Source organism: Mytilus californianus, unplaced genomic scaffold, assembly GCF_021869535.1.
Source record: "Mytilus californianus isolate M0D057914Y unplaced genomic scaffold, xbMytCali1.0.p SCAF_2, whole genome shotgun sequence".
Classification (NCBI taxonomy): Eukaryota; Metazoa; Mollusca; class Bivalvia; order Mytilida; family Mytilidae; genus Mytilus; species Mytilus californianus.
In genome coordinates this window covers 21,204,891-21,217,426 of record NW_026262668.1, presented here as the reverse complement: position 1 = coordinate 21,217,426, position 12,536 = coordinate 21,204,891, and the positions used below count along the sequence as shown (strand labels likewise).

At 30.9% G+C, this 12,536-nt stretch overlaps 1 long non-coding RNA gene across 1 annotated transcript; it reads right to left on the bottom strand.

The window, feature by feature from the left end:
* Positions 1-5,048, bottom strand: LOC127729475 (uncharacterized). Its single transcript, XR_007994646.1, has 3 exons — positions 5,014-5,048; positions 553-635; positions 1-116 (listed from the first exon to the last, which is right to left on the bottom strand). It is a non-coding gene; the product is annotated as an uncharacterized LOC127729475 (long non-coding RNA).
* Positions 5,049-12,536: the final 7,488 nt, after the last annotated feature.

The following is a 12,536-nucleotide window of genomic DNA, read 5'->3' as shown; positions in this document are numbered from 1 at the left end:
TCTTTCGTATCTATAAACGGTGTCCGCAGCCAGTTGTCAAGAGAACTACTTCCAATAGAACAGGAAGCATACACTCTAAATTGTGTTCCGTCTTTGATATAAACTCCTTCTCCCCACTGATAAAATAAAATCAAAATAATTAAATTCACCTAAAAGTAAATCTTGCACTCTACCATCCTATTCATTTGCTTTGTTGAAGATTCATATTTCTTTCCTTAAACATACACCCAATTGCTGTTATTTAAGATTTGCTTTCAAAGAGAGAGAGAGCAGCACAAAGACATATTTTTGCTTACATTCATATCATTTGATCTATGATAGTTGATTGCCTCATGGTCAATTTTACCGCTTTTATAATTATTTTCAAATTCAATGAATATGAGCAAATCCAACAAATCTATAAGTCTTTAAAAGTAAGATAATATATGAGACAAGTAATGCTGTTACGAACAGGATTAAAAAGATACACATGCACCTATGTAAACGAGGTCTTTGTCGTAAGATACTAAACATCCAATCTAACATTGAAGCTGCTATTGCAGTTAAACTTACTCCAAAATTTAAGTTGTCTGTTGGTAGATTTCTCACTGAAGTCCAACCGAACTTGTCTAATTTGGTAGAATCAAGCAGTACTACTACAAAAGACAAACACACATTTCTAGCACATTTACCAGTTTCGATTAGAAATAATCTGTATGTTGTTTTCAATTAGTTCGACGTGTGGACTAGAGGACATAGTTTTGAAAATTTCCCCTTTCATATAATAGAGGTGAAAAACAAATTGGAACTCTCAAAGTAGAAAACAGAGAGAGAAATTTTGGATGCATCCCTACGTACTCTTGAACCTAACTGACTGAATGAGAGAAATGGAAAAGTGTAACAATGCAAATGATAATTTAAACAAAAGCTTTGTTCAGGTAGCAAACAAACACACACCTTTCAAGAAAAGGAAAAGAAGTCCGAGACAAATACCATACATGAATTATGAACTGAAATCAGCAGTCTATAAAAAGAGAGTGTTATACAACAGGGTACAAAAAGTCAACAACAACAAAAAATCGGGAAGCTTATAGATCTCAACGGAATATTGTAACCAAATAAAAAAAAAAATGGTCAAAATATCTGTCAAATGCTTCACATATATAAAGGTGTACCAAAGGGTTCTATACTAGGCCCAGTTTAATTTTTAGTTATTTTTTATCAACGATATTTTGCTATTTGTAAAAAAATTGTGACCATTGATTGAAAGCTTGACTTTAATCAACAACATATCAAATATCTGTAAAATTAGAAGTCATGCAGACAAATAAATTTGGTGAAAAGACTCGGAATAAACTGGCAAAAATGACAATTTAACATTTTTCATAATGTCGAACCTAAGTTACTGACCACTCACATAACACTTTTGTAGCGAGCGTAGCACTAAAAAATTAGAAAAAACAAAAACAAGAACGATCGCTTAGATTCATCTTCAAAGACTATTTATACTCAAACGAACAATTACATGAATTGAAATAATCTAAACATCCATCATTTAAAATCAGATGCATGAGAACCATGGCATAAGAAACTACAAAATTGTGAAAAAACCCAGTCCCGAGTTAAAGTTCTTACACAATTTATTAAATTTTGCAGATAACTCATATAATTTTAGATATAAACTCACAGTTGATTTACCACGACCATGCAAGAACTACAAGGCATGTCAAAAGGATCATTAGCTTTGAGACAGCAAAGTTGTGGAACTCCCTGTCTATCCATGCATAGAGCCTGTTAACTTTGGAACAGTTCAAAAAATTTATTTTAACATGGTGTTCTTCAGATAACTGCTTCTGTAGTTCATGTAAACAATAATTTGGCTGTCCCACATTTGAAGTCTTCTTACCTTCAATGCTCTGTTTTTTATTGCTTTTATTTCAATTTTAGCTAGCTTGCTTTGATTTATGCATGTTGTTTATGTATTCACTACAAACCAGTAAAAGTCTGAAATGGCCTATATTTGTACTCGACTGTACTAATTTGTACTCGACCAGTCTGAATTGGTCTGAAATTTACTTGTTAATATACGACTGTAGTCTGAACCATACTTAACAGTCTGAACTTGTACTCGACCTTTACTCGACCAGTACTTAACCATTTTATTTTCGTCTGAACCATGCTCGACCTAGTCTGAACCGTGCTCGACCTAGTCTGAACCATACTCGACCTAGTCTGAACCATACTCGACCTAGTCTGAACCATACTCGACTAAGTCTTAACCAACCTAGACCTAATTTTTGTATCTATCTATTGTATTTCATCAATTTAAGAACTGTTTTTAACAGCTATTTCCCCTGGCTAGAAATTTGAACAACAATTTGAAAGTTAAAATGTATTCAATATGGCATTGAAACCAAAATTTCACAATAAACATAATATAAATTCAACACCATATTTATCAACACTTACATATATATATATATATATCATCTTTAAAATAGAAATAAAACAAGCAGATCAAATAATCTCAAAACTGAATTGTGACTAATATTTTCAATGTTATTAAAAAAATTTTGAATGTTTCAGATATATTTTATGATTACTTGACAATTTTCACCATTTACCTAAGCCTTGTATAGATTTGTGGTGTCAGTTGAGTTTAGTTAATAATGCAGTGAACATTTTTTTTATTAAAATATATTTAAAATAGTATATAAAGCAACTTAATAAATTTAAAAAATCACACCTTTGTTTTGTAAAACCAAGAATTTAATATAATCATGATAATAGAACTTCCATAGCAATCCTTGATTAAAAAATTTAAAAAAGGAAATGTGTTCCAAAGTTGCAGAAAAAAAATATTTCAATTAAATTTAAATAGCTTTTGTCAAGATTAAAGACATGGCATACAAGAAACTCTTTAATAAGGTTTATTTATCTCAGTACATGTGTGTTTTACAGGTAAAAAGAAAGCCCTTTTTTCTTAAACTCGTGTATTACTTAACTAGTGAATTCAAAAGGCCTTGCAATTTAAGTTTTATATACAGGATGTTGCAATTTTTAATGAATGTTAATTAGAAATGAATACTATCTGACCAGGTTTGATCTTTTTAATGAGTTTGCCCTAAGCAGGAGGTATTACTTTATACTTTACCACTTTATCAGAAAAAACATTTTACCTATTTCTTTAATGTTTTATCCCTTTTTGATATATATTATATATAATATATCCCAAATTGTAATAAGAATAGATATATTTCTAATATAAGGTTAAACAATTTTAATGATTTTTTGGTTGTTGTTACCTCATTAAAAAGATAATTATATAACTATTGTATGTAACCATGAAACCTATATAGTTTTTCTTTAGGAATTTAGGAAAATTAAGTTTAAAAAAAACAAAAAAAAAAAACAAATGCCAAACAAGAAGCACCTTAATAAGGTTTTATTACCCTCAGTAAAGGTGTGGTTTTTATTAAAAGAAAATATTTTTTTTAACAAAACTCTAAAACTTTAAAATTAATATAATTAAATTATTATATAAGATAATTTAATTTAAATATCTCTATTTGATAAATCTGAGAATCATGTAAGGATGTAACATAATGTTTTTATATATATATCTTTATTTTATTGTGGCTGTTGTCATGTCAGAAAAAAAGAAATTAATTTTAACAGCTGAAATTAAAAAAAAGTATAGGTTTTTTGGTCAAGTATGGTTCAGACTGGTCGAGTATTGTTCAGACCTTTGGTCGAGTATGGTTTAGACTGAAAAAATTGGTAGAGTACAGGTCGAGAATGGGTTAAGACTGTTTCAGACTGGTCGAGTAATAGTTCAGACTATTTTCAATGGCAAAGATAAGGGTCAAGTACAAATCAGTACGGCCGAGTATGGTTAAGACAGGGGTCGAGTAATGTCGAATAAAATTCAGACCAATTCAGACTGGTCGAGTAAAAATCAGTACAGTCGAGTACAGATATAGGCCATTTCAGACTTTTACTGTTTGTAGTGATTATATAATGCATGTGTTTTATTTATATGTGTGTTGTGTATTCTATCAAATGTGCTTATAAATTTTAAATATCAATTCGGTTAAGAGTTCTAAAGAGTTATTGTTTACTATGTTAATTTGTATATATCATGCCCGACTAAAATACAATTTACCAGTGTTATTAAAAATCAAAGAAATAAACCTTGATCTTCATACTATTTAACTAACACATGTTTTTGTTTTGATCATTTAAACCCAATGTACAATAAAGCTGCAAACATATTTGTAAGGATAATGTACTATCAGCAGCAGACATTTCTTAAAAGCATCCGATGTTACCTAAATGACTTCACCTGTCTGATAAAGCACATTTATTGAGCGAAATTTTACGTGAATATATGAAATATAACAACTTGTTTTAGTAACTGCATCAGTTTATTTTCAAACTGATCCACGCTTAGATAGATTGAATGTTGATTGTTGCTACTTTTAGACACTAGATATCATTCGTCTCAAATTTAGCCCAACAGCGAGATTTGAACTCTTCGTCTGTGACATCGTGACAACACCGCCTGCACTTTATTTAATCTTTCTGATCCTTTATTAGCAAAACCGCCTGCACGAAACCACTCGATCAAATAGACTCTAGAACATTAGTCGAGTAATGCCTTTCCTCGTCGGATATACATATATATATATATAATAATAATTCTTTCAAAGAATACTATAATTATCAATAATTTTGGCTGATGGCTGAGTTAATCTAATACTCTTAGAACAAATCTCGTATTGGTGACGATGTTATTATCTCATAATTAGCCTACTATAAATTCAGAAATTATTGCGAGGTTTTTATTGATGCGAATACCGCGATTGGGTCAATATCGCAATAATAAGAACTCGCGTTCTGATATTTACAATATAATATGCATGCCGTTGTTTTTTAAATCGAAATACTTAATCTCGAATTTTGGTTGGTCATGTAAAAGCGTTATAATAAGTTATCGAATTAATTTCCAAATTCATATTAACCAATACATACCATTGTTTCCTTGTCTGTGTCCTTTTTTTATTCTTCTATTATCCTTCGGAAGCTTATCTAATACAGTTCTGCAATCAACATTAATACAAAAACAACTGGAAATGCCCAATAAAAAGAGGAAAATTGAAACAATATCAATGCCCAGGACCGACATGGTGGATAATATAATGCAATGCCAAAGATCCCGCATGAACGGAACTTATTTAGGCAAATTTAGCAAATTATAGAACAATTATTTAAAAGGTCATACTTCGGTTAAACTGAATGAAGATATAGTTTTGTAAAAATGTTAAATATAATCAGTTTAATTATGTTTATTAGTGTAACATGTTGTCAAAATGATTTTTGATAAGGCTGTTTCTTGTTCGTTTTGGAAGCTCTTCAGCTTCGTATTTCTTTTTATCTTCAAACTGATTCGAGCGCCACTGATGTGTTTGGTTTATACAAAACGTGCATCTGGCGATCAAACTATTAGCCTGATATCTTTGATTAGTTTTGGCAAATATAACAGATCGTTATGTAAGAAATAAATTTCGTGGGAACGTTATAGTTCTGACGTTGCTCAGAATAAATTAAAAACAGATAACCACAATGAATCGAAAATGAAGAAAAATAAGAGATATGTAATAAGCGCTTCCTGCTTTACACATGTTACACTTATTACAATAATGATGAAATGAATTTAAAAATTAATGTCAGCTTAAATTCTTATAAAAATGGGAAAGAAATAGATATCAAGAGGTCAATCAAAGTTCATGAATGGCAGAACAAAGTACACTATTTCAAGGGACAAACAATCAAACATGATTTAACACCACACATTAAAGTACATATTAAGCGACATAAACTATGCCAAAATCTTACGGTGAACTCAAGTGCTTATTGGATGGTTATCTCATTTTGTAATATCCGACTTGCTGACTGAATAAAATATGTTGATCAGTTACAAAAGGATATCCGTGTATTCGAAATTATTTATAAGACTTCGGTGCAATAATAAACCACGCTTTCTCATAGAGAACAAAATAGTAAGGTTAAAAAATCGAAGTCAAGTGTGAATTCAAAACGGGGAAAGTCCATAAAAACTGATCGTATATATCACTAACGGAACGACTGGTAAAACAACTGTCATATCCCCGTTTTAGTACAAGGAAAATGGTGGGTCAAACCTGGATTAATAGCTACTAAACCGTTATATAAAGATAAATAAAGAATACATCAAATTTGGCAACATCTCAATTTAAAATGTTTTTAATGTCGTCTGGAAACTTTCAATATTAGAACTACTGTCAGAAAAAAAATATCTTAATATTTGCAAACATGTTGGTGACATAGCTTTTAATGTGTTTAGGTCTTATATAAGCTTGGCTTACAGATGTTTGTTTAAGACCGTTTCTTACTACGGTAGATTTTGAAAAACGCTTCGGACGCACTAAATTAATTCAGTGTTGATTTCATTAATGTTACAAATGACGAACACTTCCATATTTCAAAAAAATTAAAATTAAAATAGCAAAAATACCAAACTCCAAGGAAAATTTAAATCGGAAATTCCCTTATCAAATTGCAATGTTTTGTAATTTGTAATCTTTTCCTAAAAATGCATCCTCTTTATGAACTAGATGTTTCCCGAATGAAAATATTACTAGAATTGAATTGTTTCTTCTTAATTTGAAAACTGCTGAAGAAAAAAAAAAACAACGATTGAAAAAATTCTTCTAACCTTTATCAAACAGGTTATACACATACTATCATCATATAAACCTGCATAACTTAAAGTTTGTTCTTATGTTGTGTTGTAAAACCACTGTCCCAGGTTAGGGGACGGTTGAACGCTTACAAAACTGTTAACCCCGTCACTTTCTTTATGTGTCTGTCCCAAGTCAGGAACCTGTAGTGTAGTGGTTGTCGTTGGTTTATGTCTGTCATATTTTTTGTTTTTCGTAAATTGTTTTGTTTTAAATTAGGCAGTACGGTTTCTCAATTGAATTGTGATAAATTTTTCATGTCGGGGCCTTTTATAGCCGACTATACGGTATGGATTTTTTCATTGCTGAAGGTCGTACTGTTGCCTATAATTGCTTACATCTATTTCATTCGAACTTTGGTGGATATTTGTCTCATTGACATTCATACCACATCTTTTTATCTTTAAAATAACCAAAGAATGTGAAGAAAGAATGAAAGAAGGAAAACAGAATGATAGAGATTGACAGACAGAAATCATAATGATACAAAACCAAAAAAGATAGTAATCCAACCAACCCTTTAAAAAACACGACTGCGAGAACTTTACTTAAACAAAGAGAAGAGGACGTGTTGAACTTAATTGTTCTGGAAATACTAGTAACTCCTAACTTTAATCTACCGTCAAATGAAGATAATGATTAACCATTATTCACATAAAAAATAAAATATAACTGGGCTGCTGCTTCGCTGTTTTCATTTGTATTGTCGGACTTCTATTCATGTTTATTGGTTCCCTTGTATCTTCATCCCCTCCTGTCCTAGAAGACATGTTTATCTTTTTGAATGATATGTTCTGACGTCTAGCCAACAACTCTTTGCTCTTATTCTAACCATACAGAATATTCGTCTGATCTGTATATTACGGAAGCGTATTAGGGCCATCCTTTTATATTTTTTTTTTCAAATTGTCGACTTAAATGTTGAATTTATCAACTTTAATCTTAGAATTTCCAACTTTAATCTTGGAATTATCAACATTAAACTTGGAAATTCCAACTTTTAGTACCCTCATTAGTCCGTCACTGATTTTTTCCGACTTTCATTAATCGAGTGAATCTCTGAGTTAAGAAAATTGACTGTCGCTTCTGCCAAACAGTGCAATTCTCTTTGATTTGCTTTACTTTACTCTTTGTTGATGATTGCTATTGTAAACATCGATACATATCCGCAAAATAATATAATAAATGCATGTACTGTATACATAATTACAAATAATAAGCACGAGGGGAAGGGGGGGGGGGGGAGGGCGGGGGGGGGGGGGGTAACTTCGAAATTAGTTAGTAGGGGTGTGCCATTTTTGCTTAAAATATGTACCCGTTTTTTTATAACATTTACTAATATTTGGAACCTAGATATAAGAAGATGTGGTATGAGTGCCAATGAGACAACTCTCCATCCAAGTCAAAATTTATGAAAGTAAACCCTTATAGGTCAAAGTACGGTCTTCAACACGGAGCCTTGGCTCACACCGAACAGCAAGCTATAAAGGGCCCCAAAAATTACTAGTGTAAAACCATTCAAACGGGAAAACCAACGGTCTAATCTATATAAAAAAACGAAAAACGAGAAACACTTATGAACCACATCAACAAACGACTACTACTGACCATCAGATTCCTGACTTATGGACAGGTGCAAACAATTGCAGCGGGTTTAAACGTTTTAATGGTACCAAACCTTCACTCTTATCTGAAACAATAGTGTAACATATTTATATGTGAATATATACAAAGAATGACCTTTACTTATATATAATAGTCTAATTTCAAAATGATTAGATTCAATGACTTTATATTTATGCAAATATAAAGTCCCTGATTGATTAAAAAACCACAATTGGCCATTACTATAAGATTTCCAATAACATATTTATATAACATATGTAGAACATACCCCAAATCAATATAAAGTCATGAAAGAACAACGCATGTCAATATAGAATGTCATTAAAAAGTAGTGTCATATATATAAAATCTCGCAAAATTATGATCCATATTTTAGACATATCAACGTATACCCATTGATAGGAAGTTACACCACACCCCCTTTTCATGGATATTAGGCTACATGAAGCTATACAATACTTTAGATACACGTCTATTTTTCTTTAACATTTTACAAAAAAATTAGCAACGAAAATAATTATAAGTAGATTAAGTGTACGGAGAAACACAATAAACTAGGGGCTAGAAGTAAAATATCAGCCATTTCCATTATTAAAGTTGATAATTCCAAGATTAAAGTTAGAATTTCCAACATTAATGTTGATAATTCCAAGATTAAAGTTAATAATTCCAAGATTAAAGTTGGAAATCCCAAGATTAAAGTTGATATTTCCAAGATTAAAATTGATAATTCCAAGATTAAAGTTGGAAAATTCCAAGATTAAAGTTGATAATTCCAAGACTAAATTTGATAATTCCAAGATTAAAGGTGGAAATTCCAAGATTAAAGTTGATAATTCCAAGATTAAAGTTGATCATTCCAAGATTAAAGTTGATAATTCCAAGATTAAAGTTGATCATTCCAAGATTAAAGTTGGAAATTCCAAGATTAAAGTTAATTATTCCAAGATTAAAATCGACAATTTGAAAAAATAAATAAAAAAGGATGGCCCTAATACGCTTCCGTAGTATAAAGTAAAATCACAAAAATACTGAACTCCGAGGAAAATTCAAAAAGGAAAGTTCCTAATCAAATGGAAAAATCAAAAGCTCAAACACAACAAACGAATGGATAACAACTGTCATATTCCTGACTTGGTACAGGCATTTTCTCATGTAGAAAATGGTAAATTGAACCTGGTTTTATAGCTAGCTAAACCTCTCACTTGTATGACAGTTGCATCAAATTCCATTGTATTGACAACAATGCGTGAACAAAACAAACAGACACAATAGGTAAAAATGCCAAAAATAGGGGTACAGCAGTCAACATTGTGTTATCATCTTAATCACTATAAAAACAAACAAATTTAACAAAGAAGCTCAATAAGGCATACATCAAATTTAACATCCTCATTTTGCTTTTTTTATTATACTATTTCATTGATCTATGTAAAATCTACCCATAAAGGATGGAAGGTTTTAAGTACTGGCGTAGAATCGCGCGTTTGACGTCACGCAGGTAGATGTAAAATAATTTTGTCGTTCAAAGTATGACGGGATAGATAAGTACAGAGTCACGTCAAATGGATATCACAAAAAACAGACTTAACAGTAAAAGTAATATTAATAAAATAAAATGATTTTGTAGTTCAAAGTATGACGGGATACATAAGTACAGTGCCACGTCAAATAGATATCACAAAAAACAGACTTAACAGTAAAAGTTATATTAATAAAGACAAATAAAAGAATGCTATAACACGTTATTAAGATGATAAACAACATCAGTACGCAGAATCTCACTTCAAGACCATCGTGTATTATTTGTGAATTGATACGGAATATTATCAACAAGGTCGTGGTACCTTCCGATGAACTTTTTTAGAAAAAGAACGAGACGTTCTTTGACGTATATTAATGGTATATGACCTTTTCACTACCATAACATTTGGACCGATTCTGGCTTCGCAAATTAAATTAAATAATAATTATGTACAAAACAGGACACGCTGATTCTGTCGATGACTACAGTTTACTGTTATTGGTCACTCTCTCATATATCTTAATCATTCTTTTATAGTTTATACAACTTCTAAGTTTTTTTTCACTTAAAATATTTATATTGAAAAAAGATTTAAGAGAATCTAACATTTGTATTACTGTTGTCTCTTATATTTCTTTCATTCAAAAGATCAGATCCGAAAGAATGATACGATAAACAGTTACTACAACTGTTGTCAATAGTAGCACTTGAACCGTTCATTCATTAGATATCCACGCGAGGAGGCGGAGCTAAACGCTATATCTGTCAACATCCTCAAAATATTACAGAACATCCGAATTAAAGTTTGTATAATTCTAAGATTTTGTCTTTAGTTTTATGCTGTAGTTCAAATTATAGATGTTGTAAGATGATTGTATTGATTAACATTTGACAGTCAGTATGATAATAAAAATGAAGTTGTGACTAGCATTGACAAATCTAATTAGTAGCCTCGGTTAATAATATAATGCATTTCCCTTCAGTTCATGTTCAATATTTTCAACCTTCATCAATATAATGAGAACCGTAAAGTATAACCAGTGTCGACAAAATGAATAGGTGATATTTTCCCGTCTTTGGCTGGTATTCAGGTTATTTTGTATTATAATGGGATACATCTGTAACGGTTGTTTTGAGTAGATAATTACTATGAATATCTAGATGATATCAGCACGATACGTGATTGTGTATTATCTTATAATGAACATTTAACTACGGCGATTGTGGTAAGATAAACTTCCTCTATACATCGTAATAGTCAGCATGAAACGCGTTTTCTAAATGAAGTTTTCTTTATTCGTAACGTAGGCCAAATTTCTAGAGAGACAAACACATAATCGGAATATGTTTTAATCCAGAAATCTTCTAGTGCCCATGTTTCATTTTTTTGTGTACGCTAAATGTTGGAAACGTTTTGGCTTTGTCGTTTTGATTCATGCAATCTATTAGGCATATTCACAAACGTTACCTGCGATTTTGTCAAATGTTAGATGTGTAAAAATTTTATGTCCGAGTACGTGAAGACGTATTGAATAAGGTTGAAACAATATTAGTCAGTTGGTAAGACAATATTGCTACAAGATGCGAGATCTTCGGCTTAACGTTTAAAGCTTTTTGCTGACAAAATTTGATAAAAGGTTAAAAACATTCCATATCTTTATAAACATACTTTCTAAGTGCAGTTTAATTGTTTAATTGATGGTAAGTATATACTGTTCTCCGATTTGTTTTTCTTAGTAAATTTGCATTCAATAAGTGTATAACTAATTGTACACTTGTTTAAATAAAAAGGCATTGATACAGATGGATGAATTCATGTAAGCTTAAAACAGAAACTTTACAGTCATAAGTGAATGTATTAACTTCTGTAAATAAAATCTCTTGAAAGAATCGGTACTTTTTACCAGCATGGTTCACATAACACCTATAGCCGAAAATGAGAGATATTTTGTTCATTGTTCCATATTTATCATTCGGTGAACTGTTTAACAAGAATACAGATCATAATTGCTCGTGAAGTATATAGTTTTATGACCTTTAATAATTCACAATATATTTCATTGATATGGTATTGTTATACATTTGTCATAGTTGAACTCATCATCAATTTATTTGTCTTGATTATCTTCATTATTTTAAACAACATATGTGTGCTGCAGGTTTTAATCTAATGTTGTGTGTACTTTCATGACGTAGCAGTTTACGTGTACACTACTAGTTTTAAAATATTGACCTTTGCCAGTGAATTGAGATATAAGCTAAACCTAAAAAATAAGAGTTCAAGTCGAGTACAGCATCATCATGTTACTAACGTACTAAGTGATTCAAATGTTTATTTACACTGTTTGCGCTTTAAAAAAACATGTATACTCAAGAAAATGATATGTGTTTAAAAAAATAAATCGTACCAATTGTTATGCACTAAATATGCATTCATCCTTCAATGATGGTCGAGGTCAAAATATTTGAAAATTCAAAACCTAATACAAACGTTGATCTGCTCAACCAAAAACGACATAAAGTATAACCAAAACTGGACAAGGTTTTGTTTTGAAATAAGCCGTTATTTTCTCAATTCTTGACTATACGGTATGAGTTTTCTCATTTTTGAAGGCAGCTTACAT